The sequence below is a fragment of the Magnolia sinica genome, chromosome 12 (assembly GCF_029962835.1).
Source record: "Magnolia sinica isolate HGM2019 chromosome 12, MsV1, whole genome shotgun sequence".
In the NCBI taxonomy this organism is placed as follows: domain Eukaryota; kingdom Viridiplantae; phylum Streptophyta; class Magnoliopsida; order Magnoliales; family Magnoliaceae; genus Magnolia; species Magnolia sinica.
In genome coordinates, this window is record NC_080584.1 from 49,359,738 (window position 1) to 49,387,627 (window position 27,890).

General features: G+C 41.8%; 1 protein-coding gene across 3 annotated transcripts in view; it reads right to left on the reverse strand.

Annotated features, from left to right (window-relative positions):
* The window catches only part of LOC131221345 (probable LRR receptor-like serine/threonine-protein kinase At3g47570), a 42,283-nt gene extending 20,342 nt beyond the window's left edge, over window positions 1-21,941 (reverse strand). The window contains exons 1-2 of one of the 3 annotated variants that reach the window (XM_058216577.1): window positions 21,908-21,941; window positions 21,454-21,671 (exon numbers count right to left, since the gene is read on the reverse strand). The gene's annotated coding sequence lies outside the window, so the exon portion shown is untranslated. Of the gene's footprint in view, window positions 1-21,453; window positions 21,881-21,907 lie in introns of those variants that run through there. The other 2 variants (XM_058216578.1, XM_058216581.1) reach the window with 2 other exon arrangements.
* Between the last annotated feature and the right edge of the window lie 5,949 nt (window positions 21,942-27,890).

Consider the following 27,890-nt stretch of genomic DNA (forward strand, 5'->3'; position numbering starts at 1 on the left):
TAGCTCGGCATGTTCTTGATGCTGAGTTCACTAAGGTGATGGAGACACCCCCGTCAGCCACTTTTAGTTAGGTGGCTGTAATTTTTTACAAGGTAGGACGCTTCCCTCGCAGTAGTTACCTTTTTATACTTATAGATTTTTTGGTTTTTGACATGGGTCTATTTTTCAGTTCGGCCCAGCTATTTTGTCTTGAGATGTTTCGCGTCGAGGAGGAGTGCAGGGAAGCAAAGGTAGGTCTTGTGAGGAAGATTGTCGAGTCCGAGCAGCTCCGGTCTGAGGTCAACACCCTGAAGATCTAGATGGAGGTTTAGGCCGAAGAGGCTTGAAAGGAGTCTCAGGCGAAGACTGAGCTGGAATCGGTGGGTTCTCTTATGAAGGAGGCCCAAGAGAAGGGTGCCATATGGAAGGATGAACTGACCGATGTGAAGTTCAGTTTTGGAGTCAAACTAAAGGAAGCCAAGGCAGCTATTCTAGACGCTCAGGCAGTAGTTGTTTAGGAGTTCAAGGCCTCCAAGGAGTGGGAGGAGGAGAGGAACGTGCTCTATAATCTTAAGTACGACAAGTGCCTTGATGATGTTAAGTGGTTATACCCTGAGCTTGACCTGACCCCTCTCGAGGACAACCATGATGAAGAGCCGACTTTAACGGAAGCCGAGCAGCCAACCTCGACGAGACTATGTTCGAATTTTTCAGCCTCTTTTTGTATTCTCCCCATATGTGCATTTTTTTATCATTAATGGAAAAGGGAACTTTTTTATGATGATTTGTTGTGTGCGAGATTCTAAGTAGATTTAGTAGGTCAGTTTTTTGTACGTCGACCATACTAATGTACTGAGCATACTAGTCTGATAGGAACGTTGGGACAAGCTCTTGAGCCCTTCCTTTTATTAAGTGAACTTTGCCCTTGAAGAATAGATGGATGAACTACAATGAACCCTTAACATAAGGACTAGAAGTTTGATTAGGAGGATTATTTTCCCTTGTATTAAGAGATCCTTGTTGTAGATCACGCAATCCGAGTAATGTTAGTGGTTTGACCTCTTCTTTAAGAGTCGGACGGCTAGTAAGGATTGTTTCTCCCTTGCACTAAAACAAGTCCTCAATAGGCCATTTAGTAGAATTAATTGATTGCCCGACCTCTTCTCTAAGGGTCAGACGATTAATGAGAGGATAGTTTGACATATAGATTCCAACTTATTAGGTCAGTTATTGTAGTTTCTATGCAGCGGACATGTAGATTTTGACCTAAGCTCTAGTCAGCCTTCACGGGTATTAGATCTTCAAATGTTCGGCGTTCCATGGGTGTGGCAAAGGTCGTCCTTCCATATCTTTAACTCAATAGGTCCCAGGTCGGGCGGTGCCCGTAATAGTTCAACCCCAGAGTCCTTGAACCTGGCTCCTTAGTGTTTTGGAAGGTTCAACGGAGGACCAAATCTCCATCTCGGAACCTTCTCGTCCTCACTTTAGAATTATATAATCAGGCAACCAACTATTGCTGAGTTACAACCTTGAGTTGGGCTTGCTCCCTATTTCTTCGAGCAAAATTAAGGTCCAGTGTCATCTACTAGGCATTTTGGTTTTCATTGTAAGAGCGGATCTGAGCAGTAGGAAGCTCAATCTCAACTACGACAATGGCCTCCGCCCCGAAGGCCAAGGAGAAAGGAGTTTCTCATGTAGTCATTCCGGCAGTGGTCTGATAGCCCAGGGGACATGGGGGAGCTCCTCGGCCTAGGCCCACTTAGCATTCTCGAGCTTGGTTCGGAGGTGATTTTTTATGATCTTGTTGACTACTACAACCTGACCATTAGTTTAGGGGTGCCGAGGTGATGAGTAGGCATTTCGAATAATGAGGTTCCCACACATGCCTCATAACCGATCGTTGTTGAATTGCTTCCTACTATCCGAGACAATCATATGAGGGATTCTATACCAACATATGATGTTTTTTTAGACGAAGTTGGTGATTTTCTGCTTAGTAATCTTGACCAACGACTCAGCCTCGGCCCATTTGGTGAAGTAGTCGATTGCAACGATTGTGAACTTGGTTTGACCTTTATTAGTCGATAGAGGGCCGATGATGTCTACCCCCCATTGAGAAAACGGCCATGGGGTCAGTTGCTCAGGTGGATGATGAGGTATTACCGCAAATCTCTGGCATTTATCTCACCTCTAGGTGTATTACTTGGCATCTTTTTGTATGGTCAGCCAAAAGTATCCTTTTCGGATTACGTTGTGGGTGAGGGCACGACTGTCTAAGTAGTTGTCGCAAATCTTTGGTTTATTTCTCTCAGAACATACTCGGCCTTTTCAGGTTGGAGACACCTGAGATAAGGTAAAGAGAACCCCTTTTTGTACAGGGTGTCTCCATCCATGGTGTACTGAGCTGACATAGATCAAAGCATGCTTGCCTCGAGCCGATCTTCGGGTAGCTTGCCTTCCTGGAGATATTTGACTTTTGGGTCCATCTAGCTCAAGGCCAAGTTTACTGAAAGGACTACTTCTGGATTGGGCTCGTTAATACTTAGATCGGCCAGGAACTCAATTAGGATCGTCCTTAGGTTGTCATCCCCAGCTGTTGTGGCCAGCTTTGCTAGTGTATCTACTTTAGAGTTTTCTGATCTGGGAATAAACACTGAAATTGCACTTAGGGAATTTGCTGATAAGTTCTTAGGCCTTCTATAAGTAGGAGATCATTCTTTCCTCCTTAGCCTGGTATTAGCTAGTGACCTGGTTGATGACGATTTGTGGATCACTATAGACTTTTAGGTTCTAAGCTCCCATTGCTACTTCCATCCGAAGTCCAACGAGCAATGCTTCGTATTCTTCCACATTGTTCGATGTTTGAAATTCAAATCTCAAGGAATATTGTGTGCAGGTATGATTGGGAGCCTCAAAGATTACTCCGACCCCACTACCTTTAGAATTGGATGAGTCGTCGACGTATAATGTCTAGGTCAGCAGGTCGAGCCCAATCACCTAATCGTCCTTGCCGAGTTGGTCGGTCTCTCTGCTCGGATTGGCTTCCAAGTTTCGGCCTCAGGCGAGCTCAACAATGAAATCGGCTACTACCTGACCTTTAATAGTGGTCTGAGGTTGGTATTAGATATCAAATTTACCAAGCTTGATTGCCCACTTTGTAAGTCTCCCGGACACCTCGGGCTTCTAGAGCACTTGGCAGAGAGGCTGATTGGTCGGGACTATAATTACATGGGCCTGTAAATAAGGTCAGAGGCAGCGAGATGACACAAACAAACCCAGGGTGAGCTTCTTGATGTCCAAATACCTAGTCTGGCTAGGATCAGGGCTTGACAAACGTAGTAAACTAGCAGTTGTTTCCCTTTTTGCCCTCACGTAAGGGTTGAGTTGATCACTGCTGTCGAGACTGCCAAGTATAATAGTAACGGCTCTCCTTGCTCGGGCTTTGACAGTAGAAGGGTGAACCTAAGTATTGTTTAAGCTATTGGAAGGCGAGTTCACAGTCCTTGGTCCACTTTATCTTCTGTTTTCCTTTCAGTTGTTTGAAGATGGGGAGACTTCTCAGTGGCACAAGAAACAAAGCGGTTAAGGGCGACAATTCTTCCAGTGAGGCACTGAATTTCCTTCATTATTTTGGGCAAGCTTATGTCCAGCAGAGCCCGGATCTTGTCAGGGTTCGCCTCTATCCCCCTTTGGCTGACCAGAAAGCTGAAGAATTTTCCGAAGCTAACGTCAAAGGCACATTTTCTCGAATTTAACTTCATCTAGTATTTTCGCAGGATTGCGAACATCTCCCAGAGGTTGGTGGTATGACCTGTAGCTTTGATGCTCTTGACGAGCATGTCGTCGATGTAGACCTCCATGGAACATCCGATCTACTGAGTGAATATCTTATTGACTAGTTACTGATATGTGGCCCGAACATTCTTAAACCAAAAGGGCATGACCTTGTAGGAGTAGAGCCCCTTATCGGTGACAAAGGTCGTTTTTTGCTTATCGTGGGGATGCATAGCGATCTGATTATAGCTCGAGTAAGCATCCATTAAGCTTAGGAGCTCGTGCCTGGCCCTACTGTTGGCCATCTGGTCGATTCGTGGAAGGGAAAAACTGTCCTTAGGGCAATCTTTGTTCAGGTCAGTGTAATCAACACAGACCCACCACTTCCCATTGGACTTTTTCACCAAGACGACGTTGGCGATCCAATCAGGATAATAGATCTCTTCGATAAACCTGCTTCAAGGAGCTTGCTAACCTACTCACCAATGATGGTGCAATGTTCTGGTTCAAATGTCTGTCATGTTTGCCTCACTGGTCAATGGTTGGGGTCAGCGTTTAGTTTTTGGACCATCACTTTTGGGCCAATGTCAGGCATGTCCTGTGGGACCAGGTGAATACATCGGCGTGTCATCGTCGGAGGTACATGATCTCATCCCGTAGAGCTGGAGCCAGTGATGAGTTGACCTGTATTGTTCGGGTCGGGTCAGAATCACTGGGGGGGACGGTCATAAGATCTTCTACTGGAGACCCTCTTTCGACCAACTCTTCCCAGGGATCGAGGGAGGTGATGTTCATCGTGTGATATTGCATCCTTAGTGTCGTGGAGTAGCATTAGTGAGCCTCCTGTTAATCTCCTCAGACCTAGTCAAAACCGTGCTCGGTCAGAAACTTCATTGTGAGGTAGTAAGTTGATACCACTGCTGGCGGGGCATTGAGGGACGGTCGTCCGAGGATAACGTTATAGACGGAGGGACAGTCGACCACAAGGAAGTCGTTCATCATCATCGTTTAGTTCTGTCCTTCTCCTTCAGTGACCAGAAGTTGTGTGGACCCCCTCAAAGGTGACCCAGCATCCTGCGAATTTGAGCATTAGAGTCTTAATAGGTCGGAGTCGGGACCTTCCGACTCCCTTTTTTTGAAGGCGTCGGTGAAGAGGATATCAGCCGAGCTGCCGGTGTCCACCAAAATTCAAAACACCCTGCGGTTGGCTATAGTCAAGGCCACCACTAAGGCATCCTCATGGGGATGGTAAACACCTCGTGAGTCCTCTTTAGTAAATGTCAGTTCGCAAGAGACCATCTTCTGCTCCTTTGAGGGTCTGTATGTGTTAAGGGTCAAATATTGCATATTATCCCCCAATTATATCTTGGTTTTATGAATATGATACTACTTAATGTCTAATTTTACTCATGTTTGTGTTGCAAGGTGAATTTAAGAGCTTAAATTGGAAAAGATGCTAAAAGCATAGTTTTGACACCCAAAGGTCACCAAGGCAAAGAATGGATCTTAGGAGACAAAGATTAAAGATTTCAAGTTCCTAAGATTAAAGAAAACCAAGTGAAGAAGAAACGAAGTCGAAAGAACAAGTGCGGAATTCACATTGATTATATCATTGATCACCGTTCGATGACATCGAAGATATATTCGATGACATCAAACATGGGTCGATGACATCGAATTTATGAATGAAAATTGAGTTGGTCGCTGGACATATTGGGCACAATGTTCGATTACGCGAAGTCCTACTCGATGAAATCGAAGACACGTTCGATGACATCGAAAGCCTCTTCGATGACATCAAATTTATTGAAGAAATTGAAATAACTTATTGGACTGTTTTGGACACATTATCGATTCCTCGAACAATGCTCGATGACATCGAAGGTAGGTTTGATGACATAGAAGGTTACACAGTCTGGATGAAATTACAATAGCGCGAAAAAAGCACGGGTTTAAGGCACCTTCAATGACATCGAAGCTTCTTCGATGTCATCGAACGATTGCGTAGACTTACACAAAGGTTATGCGGAGTGCGTAAATTTGAGGCAATTTTTGAAATCGTTACATCAATTTGAAGCTTGGAGCACCCCAGTTATAAATAGGAGACCCCAGGGCATCCCTGGGTAGCTATCTAGGGTTTGGAGGAGCAAAGCACAAGGGTGGAGAGTCATTGCCAAGCGTTTTTCTTCTTTCTTCCTTAGCTTTTTATGCTTTCTTCTAGGGTTTTAGATCCAATCATGTCTATGGTTGGCAAAACCTCTTAGCTAGGGCTAAGAGGTGAAGCTTGTAGCATGATGGGATGTTCCTATTGCCTTGATTCATATTTATGTTGAACTCTCTTTGATTCTAATTTGATATTTAAGGAATACTTTCAGTTTTTAATGGTTTGTTGTGACTCAAATTACAATAAATCTGCAATAGCTTTGAGTATTTTCTTTTCATGCTTTGAGATTATGAGATTAGGAAATCCTATTGTTCACCATCGTCCCTTGGGCATGGTTGGATGATAGAATCCCTTCTAATCTTCATAATTCTCTAATGATTGGTTGTGGGATTGGTATATCCTATTGTTTGTTATCGTCCCCTAAGCATGGCTAGCTGATGGAATCACTTCCAGTCCTCACAATTCTCATTCGTTAAGAATTAGATCAATGGAGGTTCAGATTTGATCTTAATTGTTATATCTTCCATCTGGATAAGATAGGACTCCGATTCCAGTTGTGTCCTTGAATCAAGCATAGTATAACCCTAATTGCTGCAAGTGGATCCTTCGAAACCCTAATTCCCACCTTTGAATTCTTAAGTTTCTAATTAAACACTTCACAATTACCCCTTTTTTATTCCACGTTTTGATTCACATCTTCTTATAGTTCTACTTCTAATTTGCTTTTAAAATACACACGATATTAGTTCCTGTGGATTCGATATTGGTCTCAATGAGATTATTTCTACATCACAACCCTACACTTGGGGTTGTGAACAAGTTTTTGGCGCCATTGTCAGAGATTAACTATTGCCTTTTTTTTTAGATTAACTAATTTTGAAATTAGGTTAAGATTAGGGCTTGTTTACTTTGTATTTTTAAGGTTAGGGTTTTTCTGATTCATTTTTAGAAACTAAATTACTTTCTATTTTTCGAAACTTTCCTTTTTCTTTTTAGAAACTAGGTTGCTTTCTTATTTCTTTTTTAGAAACTAATTTGTTTTCCTTTTCCTTTTACATGATCCCAATATAGAAACTTCTAATTTGGTAACTTCTTTCTAACTCTCTCTCTCTTTCTATTTCTAGATTATTATTTTTTTCTCTTTTTAGGGGTTAGGGTTAGATTCTGAAATTGAGGGCTGAGAGTGTTTCATGCCCAAATGGGTCTGTGATAACACTCGATGTCTCTTAAGTGAAGGGGGATTGGTTGAGGGGTAATCTATCCATCACAGGATTAGACACCACTCGAGATCCATAGAGTTAATTGAACTTATAGCTGCCAATCAACCTTCAAATCTACCTCAACCTAGGGTTAAGGAAATTCAGGATGAAAATGAGGTGCATCAAGCACCCCTACCTCGTACTTTACAAGACTATTTACAACCGGCAAGGGTGAGCACACCTTCATGCATGGTTTTTTCAGAAAATATAGGACATATGGATATCAAGCCAGGGGTGATTCAACTCTTTCCAAAATTTTATGGACTTGAATCTGAAAATACATATTTACACATGAAAGAGTTTGATAAAAGAAGATGATGATATAAATGTTAAAGTGGCTAATCTCATAAGAAAACTCAAGGCCATGGAACCAAAGAATATGGAAACTGTTTGAAGTACGTATTTGTGCTTGCAACATTCACACAACTGAAAATTGTCTAACAATACCTGCTTTTCAAGAGGTACTGAATGAGCAATCTAATGATGTGAATAATCACCAAAGACTTTTTAGTGGATCCACTTCAAATACATACAATTATAGTTGGAGAAACATCCAAACTTCAATTGGAGGAATGGACAAATTGCTTCTCCTCAAGGATTCCCTAATCAAATTCTAAATCAAAGAAAACTTCAAGAGGATCCAATTCTGAAGCATCTTGAAAATCAAGAGTGTTTCAATTAGGGTATGCTATAAGCCTTTCAAGACCTTACAAATGTCATACAATGGCTAGAGACAAAAAATGTGATCGAGGAAAAAGGAAGCCTTCCAACTCAACCTCTTTCCAATCCAAAACAGTAACATAAAGTTAGCAACCCAAGCTCTTCAAATCAAATGGAGCAAGTTAAGTCTATCACCACTCTTAACAGTGGGAAAACAATTGACAAATCTATTCCGGTAAGGGATGACAAGTCTAAGGACCCCAAAATAGATGAAACTAATAAATATAGTAACACTCCATACGAGTTAAAATCGGAACTTCAGGATAAGCTGATTGCACTATTCTCCCAACGGTTGATTGCACCAAAACCTCTCTCTAACTCTCAAGACATTCTAAAGGTGTTGAAACAAGTGAAGGTCAACATTCCTCTATTAGATGTCGTTAAACAAATACTTTCATATGCTAAATTTCTAAAAGACTTATGTATGACCAAAATATGATAAAATATTCAAAAGAAAATCTTTTTAATGGAAAAGGTGAGTGTCATCCTAAAGCAAGATGTGTCACAAAAGTACAAGGATCCCGGTAGCCTAACCATCGCTTGTATAATTGGAAATTACTGAATTAAGCACGCACTTCTGGACTTAGGAGCGAGCGTAAATCTGATCTCATACTCGGTTTACGAACAATTTGGTCTAGGTGAATTAAAACCCACCCAGACTACATTACAAGTTGTCGATCGCTCAGTTCGTGTACCAAGAGGGATAATTAAGGATGTCTTGGTCCAGGTTGACAAATTCTACTGCCCAGTATATTTTATCATCCTGGATACTCAACCCATTATGGACATAAGCACTCAAATTCCCGTCATTCTTGGTCGTCCATTCCTTGCCACATCAAATGCAATCATTAATTGTAGGAATGGAGTCATGAATCTATCTTTTGGAAATATGACATTGGAGCTTAATATATTTTTTGAAATATGAGTAAACAGGAGGAGGAGGATGATGATTCCCACGATATTAACTTGATTGATTCTTTCGTGGAAGATAGAACACTGCTGACCTTATCCTCTGACTCTTTAAAGACGTGTCTGGCCCACTCCCATGATTTAGATGATGATATGATTTGGGAGATGGGTGTCATGCTTGACATTGTGCCGGTACTTAAAGTTAATCGGTGGAGGCCACAATTTAAAAAATTATGCCAAACTAATGTAGTGCCTCTACCGTCTAACCTCACGGCACCGAAACTTAACGTAACACCTTTGCCCTCTAAATTGAAATATGTCTATTTAGGCTATGATGAGATAAACCCGGTGGTGATTTCTTCCCACCTGGAGCAAGAACAGGAGAATATGCTTATCTCTACTCTCATTGAGCACAAAGTAGCCCTTGGATGGTCGATTGCAGAACTTAAGGGAATTGACCCTTTGATTTGTACTCAGCACATTTATCTAGATGATAATGCGAAGACCTCCTGGCAACCACAGCGTAGATTAAATCCAAATATGAAGGAAGTGGTTAAAGTCGAGATTCTTAAGCTATTGGATGTGAGTATCATATACCTTATATCTGATAGCCAATGCGTGAGTCCAACTCAGGTGGTTCCTAAGAAGTCTGGAATCATCATCGTAACCAATGTCGACAATGAACTCATGCCAACTAGAGTCACTGCTGGTTGGAGAATGTGCATTGACTAAAGGAAGTTGAATACCGTCGCGAGAAAGGATCACTTTCTTTTGCCCTTCCTTAATCAAAACTTGGAAAGGCTAGCTGGTCATTCTTATTACTATTTCCTTGATGGGTATTCGGGCTACAACAAGATAGAGATAGCCCCTGAAGATCAGGAAAAGACCACATTCACATGTCCCTTTAGCACCTTTGCTTACCGAAAGATGTCATTCAGACTGTATAATGCCCCCGCCACTTTTCATCGATGTATGATAAGTATTTTTTTCTGATATGGTGGAACAATATTTAAAGGTCTTCATGAACAACTTCTTTATCTTTGGTCCATCCTTTAGCAATTGTTTGGAGAATCTTAAATGTGTGTTAAAGCAATATGAGGAAAATAATTTGGTATTAAATTGGGAGAAGTGTCATTTCATGGTTCATAAGGGAATTATCCTTGGATATATCCTATCATTCAAAGGAATTGAGATAGATAAGGATAAGATTGATCTTATCTCTAACTTACCTCCACCCAAAAACATATGTGACGTGTGATCCTTCTTAGGACACCAGATTTTACAGAAGATTTATAAAGGACTTTAGTCACCTCTCTCGTCCTTTATGCAATCTACTTTAAAAGGATGTACCATATGAGTAGACTGAGCAATGCCAGAAAGCTTTTTCTACGCTCAAGAGCATGTTAACCACCACACCTATCATGCAGCCACCCGACTGAAACCTTCCTTTTGAAATTATGTGTGATGCGTCTGACTATGCTCTTGGGGCAATTTTAGGCCAGAGAAAAGAAAAGAAGTCATACGTTATTCATTGCATAAGTAGAACTCTAAATCTAGCCCAAGTGAACTAATCTACTATGAAAAATGAACTCTTAGTCCTAATGTTCGCTTTGGATAAATTTAGGTCCTACTTAATCGGATCCAAGATCATCATCTACACTAATTATGCAGCACTGAAGTATCTTCTTTCTAAGAATGATGCTAAGCCTCGCTTGATAAGATGGATCCTCCTAATCCAAGAATTTAATTTAAAAATAAAAGATAAAAAGAGAGCAGAGAATGTAGTGGTGACCACCTTTCTCACCTTAATCTCTCTAATTCACTTGAGATGACACATATAAATGACATGTTTCCTGGTAAACAATTGTTTAAACTCTCTCATTCTTCTTGGTTTACAGATATTGCTAATTATCTTGCCACAGGTTTCACGTCAATACATTGGACTGCGCAAGATAAGAAAAATTCGTTACTAAGGTATGTAAATTCTTCTGGGATGATCTATATTTGTTTAAATATTGCCTAGATCAAATCTTAAGGAGATGTGTGCCAAACAATGAACACTAAAGTGTCATCTCCTTCTTTCATTCTTAAGCCTGTGGTGGTTACTTTTTTGCTAAAAAGACCACGTCCAAAATTTTGCAGTGCAGCTTTTACTAGCCCCCTATGTTCAAGGACACTCATAAGTTTTGCAAAGCTTGTGAGCATTGTCAGAAATTAGGAGCATTGTTCCATCAAAATATGATGCCTTTGAACCCCATTTTGATCATTGAAGCATTTGATTGTTAGGGCATCGATTTCATGGGACCACCCCCCAAATCTTTCGAAAATTTATATATATTGCTCGCAGTAGACTATGTCATTAAATGGGTCGAAGCAATCCCGTGCTAGAACAATGATCATCAAACAGTCAATAAATTCTTAAAAGAGAACATCCTTTCTCGGTTCGGAACACCTCGAGCTATCATTAGTGATGGAGGTTCACATTTTTGTAATAGGCCATTTGCAAACTTAATGAAAAAATATGACATCTCCCACAAAGTGAGCACTCCATAACACCCACAAAAAATTGGGCAAGCTGAGATTTTCAATAGATAAATTAAACATATTTTGGAAATAACTGTTAATCCAGACTATAAGGATTAATCAATCCGATTAACCGATATCTTATGGGCTTACCGTACTACATTTAAGACCCCTATTGGAATGTCTCCCTTTGGACTTGTCTATGGGAAGGCTTGCTACTTTCCTGTGGAGTTGGAACATAAAGCCTATTGGGTTATTAAAATTTTGAACTTCAATTTGGACAATGCTAGCTCGCTATGCAAACTTCAGTTGAATGAACTTGAAGAGATCCAGAACGATGTGTACAAGAACTCGAGAATTTACGAGGACAGGATGAAGGTGTTCCATGATAAGAACATCCTTTAGAAATCATTCTTGACTGGCCAAAAAGTCATTTTGTACAATTCTCGGTTACATCTTATTCCGGGTAAACTTCAATCTCGTTGGACCAACCCTTTCACAATTACTCATGTTTATCCTCATGGGACTGTCAAGATTCAGAATCCAAACAATGGCAATATTTTCAAAGTGAATGGACATCGATTTAAGCCATTTGTTGATAAATTTGATTCAAAAGGACATGCACATACCTCTGATTGATCCTGTTTACCAAGATTGACCTCTTAGTCTGACGGTGGTATAGTTAGGTTTCTTGCTTTCATATATGATTATTTAGGATAGTTTGTTTTCCATTGTTTCAGATAGTTTTCTTTTCGCTGTTTAGGATAGTTTATTTTCTGTTGGTTTAATTCTTGTGCTAACCCATCTTCATACTAAGATCATTGAAAGAAAAAGCCTCAAAATTCCTTCTTCAGGTATTACCTTTCCATCACTTTCCTTTTCTTTTCATTGCTTCTTTTGCATTACATGCTTAATTCTTTTACATTGAGAACAATGTAGATTTTTAGGTTGGGGATGGGGAATTAGGTAAACCAATCAGTGTTTTCTCAGTTTTGAGCAAAATTTTTAAAAATTTTCAATGTTTCAAGTTGAAATCTATTTGGGAAGCAATGAATTGTGTACTTAAGAATGCTTTGAGTATGATAAGATAGAGATTGAATTTTGGATTGTTGGAGTTTAATCATTTAAGTAATCTATCACCTAAGTTCTTGCGCTCAATTGATTAAGAAGAAGTTTGAATATCATGATTAATCTAAATCACAAGACACATTCAATTTGTCTTTTGTATGACATACTAGAATTTCTGATTGTTGGTATGAGAATCATTGATAGATGGTGAGAATCGAGTCTGGAGAATTTTATCTACCTTAAAAGAAGAAAAGAACCAGTTAAAAAATAGGAGATCGACAAAAATGTCATGTATTATGAAAAAGAATAAAAAGAATGAAAAGACTGAAAAAGAATGCAAACATAAAGATTGAAAATTTACTGTCGATACAAAATCAAAAACTAGAAAAAAAGAATGAGAAGGGGATAAGTTCGGAATCAGTACTTGAGTTTCAAACCAGTCTTAAAGTGATGAGCATGACGACTATGATGAAAAGATAGTATTCGTATGGGGAGTAAGTTGATTTTCACTGAGCACATTGAAAAACTTGATATGCAAATTATGCTCCAATTTAATGTGCAAAGAATTTACTTGATTGGCTGCTTATGTGATTTGGCTCTAAGTTTTCAAAATCTAACTTTCGTATCTTATTTCTACCCTTTCATACTTGAGTAAACAAAATATTGTTTTCTTAAAGAGATTTTGGGCATTGAGCACTGAGATTTATTTCACACATACTTTGCTCAGGACTAGCAAAATGCTGGTTGGGGATTGCGTTGAGGGTCAAATATTACATATTATCCCCCAATTATATCTTGGTTTTACAAATATGATACTACTTAACTTCCTATTTTACTCATAATTGTGTTGCAAGGTGAATTTAAGAGCTTGGATTGGAAAAGGCGCTAAAAGCATGGATTTGACACTCAAAGGTCACCAAGGCAAAGAATGGATCTTAGGAGATAAAGATTGAAGATTTTACGTTCTAAAGATTTAAGAAAACCAAATGGAGAAGGAACGAAGTTAAAAGAACAAGTGCAAAATTCACATTAAATGTGTCATCGATCACCGTTCGATGACATTGAAGACACATTCAATGACATCGAACACGGGTTGATGACATCAAATTTATGAATGAAAAATCGAGTTGGTCGCTGGACATATTGGGCATAATGTTTGATTACTCAAACTCCTCCTCGATGAAATCGAAGACATGTTAGATGACATCGAAGGCTTCTTCGATGACATCGAATTTATTGAAGAAATTGAAATAACTCATTGGACTATTTTGGACCCATTATCAATTCCTTAAACAATGCTCGATGACATCGAAGACACCTTCGATGACATCAAAGGTAGGTTTAATGACATATAAGGTTACACAATTCGGATGAAGTTACAATAGCATGGAAAAAGCACGAGTTCAATGCACCTTCGATGACATCGAAGCCACTTGTATGTCATCGAATGATTGCGCAGACTTATGCAGAGGTTACACAGAGTGCATAAATTTGAGGCGGCTTCTAACATTGTTAAGTCGGTTTGAAGCTTGGTGTAAGGCCTGTATCCTAGTACTTTACCATTCTGCTAACTTCCACGATCCTCCTGGTCAAAATTTGGCGACCGGCGACCTATAGACAGCATTTGCGCGAGACCTTAAGAACCATCTTGAAGATCTGAGATGGCTTGACTCGAAACTTGTATCCTTGAGACTACACCGTCGCCGCGGTTCCAATGCCATGTCTTACGCACCAATGCGATGCCCAAACTACGAGTTGTGGGCCCACGTTTATTTCGAAGAAACGTCGCGCGTTGCGAATTCTGAGAAATTTCAGAGAATCTTTACCCATCCTTTCACATCAACTAGTCAAGTACAACTCATCACTAGTCATGTACACCATCATTTCAAACCCATGCCTTTCTTTCTCCCTAAGACAAGCAAGTCATCCCCTGAGTCAACTCTCATGTCACTCCTCTCTTATACACCCATCATTTCCTTACATCACTCCATCCCATCTCTCTTACACAAGCAACCCATCCCATCCCCTTGCTCTCTCATTTCTCTACTATTCCCAAGCAACTAAGAGGGGAGAGAAACGTCCAAGGAGAGAAGATCTGCGGAAAGAAAATATCCAAGTGTGAGGCCCATTCCTACCCCAAATTTCACATCCCAAACCTTCAATCTTCATCATCCTCCATTAAAGGTTGAGCCTAGGAGCTAAAGAAGCCAAAGAACTAAGAAGAAGAGAAATAGGTGGGTGATCTTAGGTTTAGATCTTGATTTTAATGCGTGGGATAAGTGGGGCCAACCGATTAATGGTAGAGATCCCATTTTGGACCCTAGGTGTGGCCAATGGCCCATCAAGATACATATGTTTATTCCATGATGGGGTCATTCTCCATGGACCCCACCATGATGTTTATTTCGATAGCCAACATGTAGTGGTCATCTAAACCCTTGATCTTGTGGTGGGGATGGTATCCCCACCTTGATTGCATATTTGTAGGCCCAAATGTGGTGGGACCCATTTGATGAATGTGTTGTAATGCGTAGAGAGGAGCTCATAGTGGCGGACCTCCTCTCTCTCTCTCTCTCTCTCTCCCCCTTGTATAATGGCCCACCTGATGAGTGTATGAGTTTTCTCCACGCTGTCCAAATGGTGGACCACATGGCTATCCAAACATTGGGACCGACCCACCTTGCTGCCTGATTTCGGGCCGGCCTGATGGTGGAAAAACCACAAATATCCACCACATGGACACCACCGTGATGTATGCATTCGATATCCTCACCGTCCATCATCTGACCATCCAAACACAGGTCAGATGGGTCGTGATCTGCTAGACCACCTGCTGTCCAACAGCAGGCGCTAATGAAGAGGGAAGCACACATATCAGCTTGTTCCTTTGCTGGTGGGCCACACTGACATGGACCCCACCTTGATGTACGTGATCTTTATCCACACCACCCAGAAATCAGGCAGACTCACTACATGTTTGACTGGAGTCCAGCAGCAGATGGGCCTGTTGCGTTGTTTATCCACACCGCCCTTATGTTCCAGGCCCACTTGGATGTGGCCCACTCTCAGGTGGACCGTTTATAGGTGGGGCCCACCTCCTATTTATGATTTATCTAGGTCGTCCAAGTGGTAAACGTCTAGCAAGCCCAGGTGGGCTGGACGTCCAGCCATTGGAGCCCACCTGTTGTATATGTTCTATATACACATTGTCCATTCATTTTCGAGAGCATGTGGGCTGTCCTGTAAGGCCCACCATGATGTATGTGTTATGTACACAATGTTTTCCCATCTTTCTGGTCCATGGGCTGCTCCATGAGGCCCACCATGATGTATGTGTTACACACACTATCCACCCATTCTTTCTACGCCATGGGCTGTTTCATGAGGCCTACCATGTTGTATGTACTATAAAGCATGCTGCCCATCCATTGTTACCAGTCATCATAGGGTCGTGGCCCCCATTGTGACTTAGATTCCAATCCCAAATGGGCCGCACCTTAGGAGCAATAGTGGTTAAAGGTCCACCGTTGTAAACCTCCCTAGGGCCCATTGTTAAGCCTATACCTTATTGTGACCTTATGACCAGATTAGATAGAAAATAAATGTTAGGGTGGGCTTTGGGAACTTTAATGGTGGAAAAATCACTATCTCCACTTATATTTGGGTGTGGCCCATTTAGTATGCATGGGGCCCAATTGGTGTGGTCCATTTGAGATACATAAAGCCCTTGTGATTAGGCCCATTTTGATGTATTCTAAGGCCTATGGGTTATGGCCCATTGCAATGTACATAAGGCCCGTTGGTGAGGCCCATTAATGCAGCCCATTTGATGAATGTAAGGCCCATGTGATACGGCCCATTTGATGTATCTAAGGCCCATGGGTCGAGGCCCAATGGGTTGTTCTTAGGGTCCATTGCAATGCGTGATTTCTCCATGGTTTGTGGCAGGCTATGCCTTGGGAGCAATGTTGGTTTGACGTCCACAATGCAAGTATAATGTTAGTTAAATGTCCACATTACGACTCTCCCTAGGGCCCATTGATAGGCCGTACTTTTGTGTAGGCCGTCTAGGCCCATCTACATTGTAAGGATAATTCATCACTTTATAACATGCTTAGTATAGCTCCATGATACATGCCCATATGCATCATATGTATGCTTGATATGAGAAATGTTTGATCATAGCATAAGCCGTTGGGCTGAGGCATTTATGGGACTCCTTATGAGACGGAGTGCCCCCACATGAGTGTGTGGTATGCGCAGGATTACTACATGATTTGACGATGTGACTCATGCATTCCGCATATGGGTGACTTGATCACTGCACGCCCTAGCGACATCAGGGCCGTGGCCTCCACAGGCACATCGTGGATGGTCGTATCGAACATTGGAAATATTGGCTCTAGTATTGTGAGCACTTAGGATGTCCTTGGGTGAAAATCTCAGAACCTTTTTGATACCAGGAGATGCTCCAACGTCTAGACCGAGTGGAGACACGAGCGCCCGAGTGCCGAATACCAATAGACCGCATCTCTCACTGTGTCATGGTCGGTTGGAAGGGGGTGTGGCCTTATCCACCGAGTAAGGGGGCTATAAGCTAGGTTGAGTTTGACCAGCTCACAAATGAGTCCGCTATCGACGAGCCGGGTAGGTATGGGCAGACTACTGGTCAGGCGGATAGTGTGGTCTCTTCCACTTGCTTGACTGTGCAACTAAGGAAGAGGCAGTCAGTGTGAGGTGTATTAGACCCCAGTGATATCCAGAGAGAAACTGTACCGATGTGTACTTGATGAGGACTGGCATGCTTGCTTTGCATCTCGCATATGACATTTGGCTACATAGGCCTCGCATCGCATGGCCTTGGTATGGCCGATAGCATTCATGCCTTGCATCACATCGTTTTGGTATAACCGATTGCATTCGTGGGCTTACCCGCATATTTCCGCATTACTCTGATATCATACACTTGGCGCTTGCCTTGCACACACACTTACACCACCCTCTAAGCTTTTGTAAGCTTATGCATGATCATTGCGTGCAGGTAGCATTGGACAGCAGCAGCGTTGAGGCAGGAGTGCGCATCAGTTTATTTTAGAGCTTTTTGATCACCTTGTATTTCCTTTTCCGCATTGTACTTAAATTTTTTTAATATAGTAGATATGTGGTGATGTTGTTTTGTGACTTAGTTATGCTTATGGTTATGCTCCATTATAAAAAAATTTCATACTAAAAATCCTCTTTTTGGATCCCAGGATCGGAATCTAACATGTGAGTGCTGGAATCCGAGAATGGGGCACTACGGAGGCTGTCGGCGCCAGATTCGGCGATTGAGAATTTTGTGAGCCCGTTTTCCGAGTTTGGGGCGTGACAACCAATTCGGGCGTTACGTTGAGGGGAGTGTAAGAGCTGAACCTACTCTTGGGTCATTGACTCCTAGTCAATTTGTCATCCCTCCTACACTTGTTGCCGTGATCAGACGCTTGCTCTTTTTTAGGATGTTTTTCCCTGGTTGATTTTCCTCCATTCCTTATGGCTTTTCGAGAGCTAAAGAGCTCTTCAACATTGGAGTACTTCTGACTCGGTTGAGGAGATTGGCTAATGTAGTTAGGTGATTTTTGCCTAGCAAGAAGAGGAATCTCCCCTCCATTAAGCCGGCCATCATGGCTGCTAAGGTGATCTGATCCGAATAACCCTCCACTTGCATCGCTTCTAAGTTGAAGCATTTGATGTAGTCCTTCAACAGCTCGTTCTCTTTCTAAGTGATGGTGAGGAGGTGAGTCATTAGCTTCAGTCTTTCCTTTCCTCTAATGAAATTAGTGATGAACGCTTTGCTGAGTTGTGTGAATGAACTGATGGATTGTGATTTTAATTGCTGAAACGACTTCTGAGTTGCTCCCAATAGGATTAAGGAGAATGCCTGACACATTACCGTAGTCAATGGCACCATGAAGCTCCACCACGCCCTTAAAGATTCCAAATGCTCAGCTGGGTCAGTGGCCTCGGAATAAGGGGCGATTTGTGACATCCGAAATCTGGGTGAGAGTTAAGTGTGCATGATGTCGCGGGGAATGACGGCTCACTTACCTGTAACATGGCTTCTATCGTGGTCAAAGCATGCGCACGATAGGCTTGTCATATGTCGCTGATCTGACCTCGTAACTCGTTGAGCTCGACCTCTCACGGGTTGTCCTCAGCCACTACTTTGGTTGGGTTGTCCTTAGCCACGGTCTCGGGAGTTTTGTCATGCCTCTTCTTCTCCAACTCATGACGTAAGTCGGAGGCATGCAGCATGACAGTGCTCGAAAAGTGAGAAGGTGCTTGTATCAGTGTTTCGCTAACCTATCAGTTCCTTTGGGATCCGATGGGTGCTTCAGTTCGTGTGGAAACTTTCGTGGCTGCCCGAGCAATAACTTTCTTAGCCCCGTGGTCAGGAGGAGGGATTTGTCGTTCTAGCATTCACCTTATTCGATCGATGTTATTAGTTAGGGCTTCAACTTGATGCTCTAGAGAGACAAGTCAATCTCCTAGATTCTCGGATCGTTGCGCCGGGCCTGCGGGCACAGAATCAGCCCGAAGTTGGGAAGATGAGTCCCGATGGTCTACAGACTGTTATGTCGGCATAGGGCTGGGCACAACAATAGTGGTTTGGGCTTTTTTTCTCCCATTCGCCATTGTTGAATCACTATAAGTGATGAGAACGACTTCTAATGTCGTTCCCACAGACAGCGCCAAACCGTTGATGTAGAAATTTGGACGTCCTCCTTAGGCCACTTGAGACCTGCAAAAGAAGACAAAGATGGAAACCTTGGCTGCAACAGGGGACCCTACGATGTCAAAGTCAGACAAGCAAGCTAGGTCTAGTAGAACGTAGCATTTTTTGGAGTATTTTCTAGGTTGGATTGTGCATACCTTTCACCATTGGGAGTGTTCCTATTTATACGTGAATGTGGGTGGTGGCGTAGAGGGAGATTCCCTGTTTAGTAGGAGCATATTGTAGAGGGATTCGTACCTTAACGTGTCGTGGTCTTCCGAGATCCTTTGCGGAAATATCGGGCAGATTCGTGCTGCGATCATCTTCCAAGATCCTCGACTAGGATCTCGAGTAGTTACAGTCGTAACCAGGTCGGAATCAGTAGGAGCACGTGGTAGGAATCCGAGGTGGATGGTTGGTCCGTCAAGGAGCTTTGCTGACCTAGATTCTTGGTGAGTTGTGGTCGAGTTTTCCCATGGCATTGGGTAGATTACCGACCTGTCGACTTACCCTTGGAAGTCGTCTAAGAGGGCGGAGACCCTACTCCTTTCCTTGGTAGAATATAGACGAGATATTGGGGATGACCATCCTCTTCACTTTGTCGTACGATGCGGGGTCGTACTTCGAGGGCCCTTGTAAGAGATGTTCCGAGCAGCAGCTCGAAAATGGATGAGACCGTGGAGGAGCTCGAGGTTGTACAATGAAGTACAATAGAATGCTCTTCCCTGGCTATTGAGGAGCTCCTTAGTCATGACTGGCATTGGCCAACCTCCTCGTAACATGCATAGATGTCTGAGCTGGCCTCTTCTCAATGGCTAGTCCATTTTTATCCATAATGGTGCTTAATTTGGATTTTGAGTAAAAAAATACATTTATTTTTAAGCTTTTCTCCTCTGACTTAGCAAATAATACCGAATGCAGAATGTTGTAAATGATTTCTGAGTTAAAATATTTTTTTTAAATGGCAGTTGTATTTCTTGAAGTAATCCCCGTTGCAAGGTTTTAAGGTTAATTGCCTAACTACTGTGTTGATGTATTAAAGTTCTTCTCTAGTATGCATCATTATTTATGTGTTATATCCTTCATCCATTTTGTTATATCATTTTTGGGCACTAGAAAAAACACGAGGCAGACCCAAAGCTCCAGCGGACCACACCACAGAAAGTTGTGGGGACAATGACACCCACCTTTGAAACCTTCCTAGGGCCTACTTTTAAGTTTTTTTTACCATCCAATCTGTTCATAATGTCACACAGATCTTGCTGAATTGAAACCAAAAATTTCAGCATGATCCAAACATATTTTGACTCCTGAGAAGTTATCTATCGTAGGTGCTCACTCTCCTCTGGTATCTGTGGCGCGGTCCACTTTATATCTGTCACACTATTTTAGGGAGAAGCAGATTGGCTGGTGTACCACACACCAGCTGTATAGTTTTTTGTTTTTCAACGCACGCACACACACGCCCAACACACTCACGCCATACTGGGCTTTCACCACCGATGGACACTCGAACCCTTGATCCGGTGTTGAAATTCCGGATAGTCTACCACCGGCTTTCACCACCTATGGAAACTCGAACCCTTGACCGGGTGTTGAAATTCCCGATGGTCTACCACCTATAGCCGGTGTAGATACGTGTCGTGCGAAGGCGAGCACATACGCTCCGAGTTGTACGAACGGTTCAAAGGAGATCAGAGTTACATGGCACAGAATGATGTATTTATTATATCCACACCGTTTATCCCAAGCATTTTAGAGCATTAGACAAAAATTAATCATATCCAAAGCTCAAATGGACCACACCAAAAATAGCAGCGAGGATAATAATTTTCACCGTTAAAATATTCGTAGGCCCACCATAATGTTTATTTTCCATCCAATCTGGTAATAAGGTCACAAATACATGGATGAAGAGGAAAAACAAATTTTATATTGATCTAAAACTTCTGTGACACCCAGAAGGGTTTCAATGGTAGACATGGTTTCAATGGTAGACATTCAATCCCCCACTACTTTATTCAGTGTGGTCCACTTGAGCCTTAGATCTGTCTTATTTTTTGGCTCAAGCCCTAAGACGATCTGGCCAAATGGATGGACCGTTTGGATATAACACATACCTCATGACGAGATCCACAAAACTTGCTGACGTCAATACACCAGCTATATAGCTGGTGTTCGTACACCAGCCAATCCGCTTCCCTATTTTTCCTCATAACGTAAAATAATATTATTAAAAAAAATAAGAAAAAAAACGTATAGACTATGCGGATATAACGCAAATATTATAACATAATGAATCCCACATAATTTTGCCACATCAACTCGGTATCCACGGAGGTGCAGTGTTACGTGTAGATTGGTACCGGTTTAGGTTTCACCAGCGGATGTTATCTTTACCGTGTGAGGCCCACCACTTTGATGAATTTTTTGTAGATCCATGCCGCTCCTCCGTTTTTTCAGCTTCTTTTAGTACGTTATACCAAAGCCTTAAGTTGTTGCAAATCTGAAGTCGGCCACACCACTGGAAAAGTAAAAATTAACTATTAAAATGTTTTTGTAGGCCACAAAAGTTTTGATTCAAGATGATATTTACGTTTTACCTTCATCCATGTATTTTTTTACTTCATCCACGGGTTGGATGAAGAAAACAGTGGGCCTAAGGAAGTTTTTAACGGTGGGCATTCAATGACTACGTGTGAGGCTAGTGCCAAAACCAGAGTGACTTTGCTATCGTGAAACCGTGATCAACTACTGTACCTTTTGGGTGATTATCTATCTATGCAGTGGTAGATGCAGTGGTGGAATTGTTTCAGGGCTTCGGCCGTGGTTTTCCTCTCCAGCTCCGCCTCCCTTTTTCTGCAGCAGAGGTCTAAGTCCCTGGCTTTGTAGCAGTAGTTGGTGTTTGCGATGGGCTCTGATACAGCTCGGCCTCCCTCCTATCGACTTGCTTCGTGTCTCTGTTTAAATAGGATCTTTCAGCTTGGATTCGAAGGTAGTATTGTCTTCTGGAATGGACGCTTTGTTGATGTTTTATTGGCGCTGATGGACGCGGATTAGCTGCTGACAGAGCCAATTTGGCTGCTTATGTGATGTCACCAAGTTCCCTGGGCCACCATAATATATGTGTTGTATCCACGCTGTCCATTCATTTGGAGAGATTACTTTAACGCATGACCAAAGAATGAGCCAGATCCAATGCTCAAGTAGCCTCCACAGCTGAAAACAGTGGGGACAGTGAGGCCCACCGTTGAAACCTTCCTGTGTCACCATTATTTTTTTTTTTTAGATCCAACCTATATATAAGTTAACACATACATGGATGAAGGGAAATCACATAGAAAAGCATGGTCAGAAACTTTTGTGTCCCTAATCATTTCCCTACTGTTTTGTGTGGTGGTGTCCACTTGACGTCTTAGTCTATCTCATTTTTTATCTAATGCCCTAAAATGATCCCTCGAGATGAATGAATGGTGTGATATAATACATACATTATGGTGGGGCCACATAACTTGGTGACGTCACTAATTCGCTACTAACTACGTCACTGGGTAATCCGCGTCCGGGGACGATGGGTCGCACTGGGGCCTCATAACTTGGTGACGTCACTAATCGCTACTAACTACGTCACTGGCTAATCCGCGTCCGGAGACGATGGGTCGCACTCGGACGCGGATTAGCTACTGAACCAGACCGATAGTAGGTAGCTTCGCTACTGAAGTATTGTCACCGCGTTACGTTCTGTGGGCCTCACCATGATGTATATGTTGTATCTACACCGTTCATCCATATGGATATATCATTTTAGGGCATTGCTCAAAGAAAAGGCAGATCTACCATAGAAAATAGCGGGGACAATGATGCCATCCGTTGAAACCTTTATGGGGCCCAGAATGATGTTTATTTGAGATCCAACCTGTTAATAAGTTGACACATATGGAACAAGGGAAAACACAAATATCAGCTTGATCAAAACTTCCGTAGCCTCGAGATGTTTTTAAGGGTATGAGTTCAATTCCCACTCTTTTCTAGATCCACTTGAGCTTTCGATCTATTACATTCTTTGTCTCATTTCATAAAATGGTCTCTCCGAATGGATGAACGGTGTGGATATAAGACATACATTGTCGTGAAACCTACAAAAACTTAGTGACATCACTTCGGTAGCAAGCCTCGCTACTGTCAGGTTCAATAGCAAATCCCCGTCCGTCGCACTGTACTTTGGCTTTGGCATCGCTGCACAGGAACCGGATTTACCGTGATCCCGGTTACATAGATGTAGCTGTGCCGGGATGTGTGGGGCCCACATTGATGTCCGTCGAAATCCACTCTATTCATCTGTTTTTAAAGACCACGGTAAAATAGATTTCTAAAAATCATACAAATCCAACACTGAGGTGGTCTACACAAACGAAACATTGGAAGAGAAATGTCTGTGATGTTTATATGCCATCCAAACCGTTCATCGTGGTACTACTTAGTAATATGAACTGTAGGAACGAATATAATCATGATACAAAAATTTTGTAGAGGCAAGGCGTCCAATCCCTGCCGTTTCTTGTGGTATATATCCTACGCCCCCACAACCAGTTTGGGATCTACCTGATTTTTAGATTCCCGTCTTGTTGGAGTCTGTTTGGGCGGTGGGATTAGAAAGGATTAGGTAGGATGGGATTCAAAAAATATAGTTATTACCCATGGCAGAGATTGTTCCCGTTGACATGGGATAAGATTAATGCCCGTCTGTGTTGATAATACGTATTGAGAATAACACACTTGTGTTATATCTTAACTGTTTATTTGTTTTGTAACCTCATTATAGGATCCAAAACTTATGTGGCCCCAAAGGAGTTTTCACCGGTAAGTATTCAATCCCTGTTTTCTATGGTGGGTCCACTTGAGCATTAGATTCACCTGAATTTTTGGCCCATGCTCTAAAATAACCCCGATAAACGAGTGGACGGTGTGGATATAGCTCACACATCATGGTGGGACCTACGACAACTTGCTAACATTGAGTGAAATTGCCACGGAACCCAATGCAATTCTATTTAATGTAATAGCAGGCTTTTCCATTTTTTCCAAACACGGAGTGAAATTGGCACGGACAAGATGAAGCCCATCCCACCTAATCCCTTCTAATCCCACCGCCCAAAAAGACTGTCTTTCAAAATAAATGACGTCGTACGCCCCCACAACCAGTTTTGATCTGCCTGATTTTTAGATTCCCGTCTCATTACGGTCTCTCAAAATAGATGACGTAGGAGATCTGCCAGAGATCCGTGGGCCTCACCTATCTCCTGCAGACGAATATCTCTGCGCCCCGGTCACTGAAAACCCTTTCGTCTCCTCGCGGTGTTTTGCCTTACATGTATACAAATTTTTAATGCCCGCGTGTGAGAACATTGAAGTTGCTCTGGCTTAACACGTGACGCTGTTTTCGGAAGCGGATTGGGTGGGAAACGGATTTGCTACTCCCCTGTCACCAGCCCGGCGGCTGATGGTCGGTACTCTATGGCCCCACCATGATGTATGAGTTTAATCCATTCCGTTCATCCATTTTTACGGATCATGTTAGTGCTTGGTCCAAAAAATAAGAGGGATATAAGTCTCAGGTGGACCATGCCACAGGAAAACAATAGTGATTGGATATCCACCGTTAAAATCTTCCTAAGGCCCATTGTATTGTTTATTTGACATCCAATCTGTTGATTAGGTCATAAAGATCCAGATGAAGGAAGAAAAGAAAAAGATCAGCTTGATTCAAAACTTTTGTGGCCCTCAAAAAGGTTTTAATGTTCGAAGTTCATTCAACACCGTTTACTATAATGTAGTCAACTTGATATTTAGATATATCTCATTTTTGGCCTCGTACCCTTAAATGATTTGGAAAAATGTATGGACAGCATGGATGAAACAAATACATCATGATGAGCCCACCGAGCACCGAATATCAGCCATTGGCCGGTGGCAGGGGGAGTAGCCATTACGTTGCGGATTAGGTGAGACCGACGCAGGTCGATGGGACCCTGACTGTATTATCAGGGTGATGTATGTGCCTTAAATCAAGGCCGTGGAAACATTTTCAAAGCTCATTTTAAGCCTGATCCAAAATAAAGCGTACCCAGATCTTAGGTGGACCGCACCATGGGAAGATTGAATCTCCACTGTTAAAAAATTCATGAAGTCCACCCGAATGTTTATTTGCCATCCAACCTATTAACAAGGGCACAAAGACCTATATCAAGAGAACACAAAAATATCATCTCAATAGAAAGCTTTTGTGGACCACAGTAACTTCTTAATAGTCAATTATTACTTTTTGCTTTACTATGGTCCATCTGAGATATGTATCTACTTCATTTTTTTTATCATCCTTTAAAATAAACTTTCAATATAAATGAACGGCGTGGATTTAGCCACGTACATCAAGGCAGGCCCCATAGTCAGCGTCCCACGCATGCACCTCGGTGGATCGAGATCCACCGAATACGCGCCCGCGGTTTTCTAAAACCACCTGTGGACGGTGGAAGATACGGAAGCCGATTAGGTAGCGGTGTCAACCTCCGTTGCGAGTTGCAGCGGCAAAGTATCATGGTCCATGTTATATCCTAAAAATGAGGCAGATACCAGAACTAATTATAACACATTACAAAAAGTAATTGGATTTCAACACCTACCGTTGAAAACTTTCAGACGGTTACACGAGTTCGGTAGAAGATGATATTTGTATTTAACCTTTATCTAGGTGTATATTGCTGAAATTTAGTTCAAATTTTCAAAATTTTGCTAGTAAAGTGCTTTTATGAAAATTACAAATCCAAAAGGTGCCGTGTGTGCTTTGTCCCACCTCAGGAATAGTTGAAATTTTTTTGTGGTTTATATGTAAACTTGTGAAAAGTATTCTTGGTGTTTTGGATGTAGAGATGTGTAAAGGAACGCGCTTGTGCTCAGGCACGGGCGTGGGCAATGTAGTTGTAATGGCGTCAGTTGCCGCCAACAATAAGAAATGGCTGGAGTTAATGATCGACGGTCAGAAATGTTTTCCAAATGTTCTGAACCATTGATAGCCCCCTAACAATGGTCCATTACTTTATGTCTATATAAACTGGACCATTCTAGTCCGATTTTCATCAGTTCAACACACCATCTCTCCCATCAGATTAGATACAATCTAGATATCCTTTTTAGAATAATGTGAACATCTCCACTGTTATGAGTTTACCAGAATAGATCTGCCGCCTTCAACTGTTCCATAGTGGACCCATCGTGATTGTTGCACGCTGGATCCAAATAAAGCTTGTCTTATCCTGGAAGCAATTCGCCTGTAACCCATCAGCAGTTGATAAGGGGGCGAATTATTCTTTAAGGACAGTGCAAATTTTTATGTGATTCAACCTAGTTAAAGAAATTTTTTTCACATTTTATTTCTATTTTAGGTGTATCCAAAAATAATTTTATAACAATCTTAAAGCGTAATTTTATAGACACCGAAAGTATTGCATCAGTCAAACTGATGAACCATGATCTGATCCGATTGGACCGATTTGATGGTTCAAATTTCACTAGATGGCAGGACAAGCTGAAATTCCTGCTGACAACTCTGAAGATCTTCTACATCTTGGACTCGACTCTCCAGCCTCTGCCTAAAGCGAAGGACACTGACACTCCAGAATAGGTTGTTGATAGGGTCAAGCGACAAAAAGATGAACTGTTGTGTCGCGGCCACATTCTCAATACTCTCTCTAATCGGTTGTACGATCCGTACACGGGGACCACATCAGTTAAAGAAATTTGGAGCGTGCTGAAATATAAATACAAGGCTGAAGAGGAAGTTACAAAGGAATTTTTAATTGTCAGGTATTTCGACTTCACGATGGTAGACAATCTGCTGCTGCTTGCCCAAATCCAAGAACTGCAGCTTATAGTAAACAACATCAAAGCCATAAAAATTGATCTTCCTGAATCCTTTCAAGTCAGAGCTATTATCACAAAATTGCCTCCAAGCTGTAAAGACAACATGAAGAAACTATTACATAAATCCAAAGAATTCACCCTGTAACAAATTCAAAAGCATCTTCATATTGAAGAAGAATCTCGTAACCAAGACAAGAATAACAACACTAATGGTGCATCCTCATCCAAGGTGAATGCAGTAGAAAAGACATCCCAAAATAATACCTATGAGAAAGCTAATTCCCTTAAACCTAACAAAGATCAAGAGAAATTGAAGAAAACTCAAAAGAAGAAAAATGACAAACCTAAGGGAGCTTGCTATGTCTGCGGAAAAACTAGACATTTCGCCCGAGTCTATAGGGACTGAAAAAAGCCTAAGAAAGAGACTAATGCAGTAGACAATGATATCGTAGTCATGGTAACAAAAGTGAACTTAGTTCAAGAGAAAATTTCTTGTTAGTGGTATGATACAGGTGTCATAGTTCATGTATGTAACGATCGATCTGCCTTCAAAACCTATGAAGACGAGACTAATGATTAAGAGGTTCAAATGGAAAATGAAGGACAATCGAAAGTTGCAGGCAAAGGAACCGTGGAATTACTCTTTACCCCTGGAAAGAAGGTAATTCTGACCAACGTACTACATGTCTCAGACATAAGGAGGAATCTTGTCTTAGGGGATCTCTTAAGGAAACCTGATATTAGGGTTGTGTTTGAATCAGACAAGCTCATCTCGTCTAATAATGAGAACTTTGTGGGTAAGGGTTATGCTTATAATAGGATGATT